This window comes from Perkinsus marinus (genome assembly GCF_000006405.1).
Source record: "Perkinsus marinus ATCC 50983 genomic scaffold scf_1104296957628, whole genome shotgun sequence".
Classification (NCBI taxonomy): Eukaryota; Perkinsozoa; order Perkinsida; family Perkinsidae; genus Perkinsus; species Perkinsus marinus.
The window spans coordinates 1-1,088 of record NW_003207050.1 but is presented as its reverse complement, the minus strand read 5'-3'; the positions used below and the strand labels follow the sequence as shown (position 1 = coordinate 1,088).

Below are 1,088 nucleotides of genomic sequence, written 5' to 3'. Positions count from 1 at the left end.
AGCCACGAATCCTAACCAGCTAGACTACATCGGAAACTGAAAACATAAAATTATATACAGTTCACAAAAGTGCTGTTCAGTCCACCTGCGTGATTGAGGTAGCAACCGAGATGATTGCAGCATCACCAACAAGGCCGCACTAAGGAACATTTCCCAGGTTCGAAAGGAATCTGGTATATTATTGAGACGCGCCTCTATCATTGGTGACACTTATCTCGAAGGATGATTATATCCTTCATTCATTTTCATATTCCCATGAATTGTGGTATCACCAGTCACCACTAACTGTTGTGCTAAATGGAGGTGGTATAACACACAGTTTCCCTCTATCATATGGTGCGTCTACAAGCATTGTGACCAGCCCAATCAGTCACCACGCAACAAATTTACGATTGTACCACTCCCTCCCGAACAAGTCCGTAAGGGTTCATGATGCTGTCTTTCCACCTTATTGGGATGCTACATACAAAACCCCACACTCAGCAGGATGATAGTTGTCGGCATCAGAACCGCGTCAACATACGAGCGAAAATGGAGAACCCGGGCATCGATCCCGGTGCCTCTCGCTTGCTAAGCGAGCGCTCTACCATTTGAGCTAGTCCCCCTCACAATATTCAAATTCTTTCCATTCCGGAAAGATGGGCTGAGCACCCTCGCCCCTCGAACAATGTTGAAGTGGTCCACGAATGGGTGACGAACATTGTCCAAGGGAGGAGGGGAACCAATAACAGGTCGTGCATCTCGAACTACGATGCTCCTCTAACACTCCTGCTCAGTCTTCAATCATTGCGCTCAATGTGAGCCCAACAAATATCTTATCTCATATACACTTTCCGATGCAGGGACTCGAACCCTGGTCGCGTGGGTGAAAGCCACGAATCCTAACCAGCTAGACTACATCGGAAACTGAAAACATAAAATTATATACAGTTCACAAAAGTGCTGTTCAGTCCACCTGCGTGATTGAGGTAGCAACCGAGATGATTGCAGCATCACCAACAAGGCCGCACTAATGAACATTTCCCAGGTTCGAAAGGATCTGGTATATTATTGAGACGCGCCTCTATCATTGGTGACACTTATCTCGA

At 46.4% G+C, this 1,088-nt stretch overlaps 2 non-coding genes across 2 annotated transcripts; both read right to left on the bottom strand.

The window, feature by feature from the left end:
• Positions 1-532: 532 nt before the first annotated feature.
• Pmar_PMAR005627 lies at positions 533-605 on the bottom strand. Its single transcript has one exon. It is a non-coding gene; the product is annotated as a tRNA-Ala (tRNA).
• A 226-nt stretch (positions 606-831) lies between these two features.
• On the bottom strand, positions 832-904 carry Pmar_PMAR005626. Its single transcript has one exon. It is a non-coding gene; the product is annotated as a tRNA-Glu (tRNA).
• Positions 905-1,088: the final 184 nt, after the last annotated feature.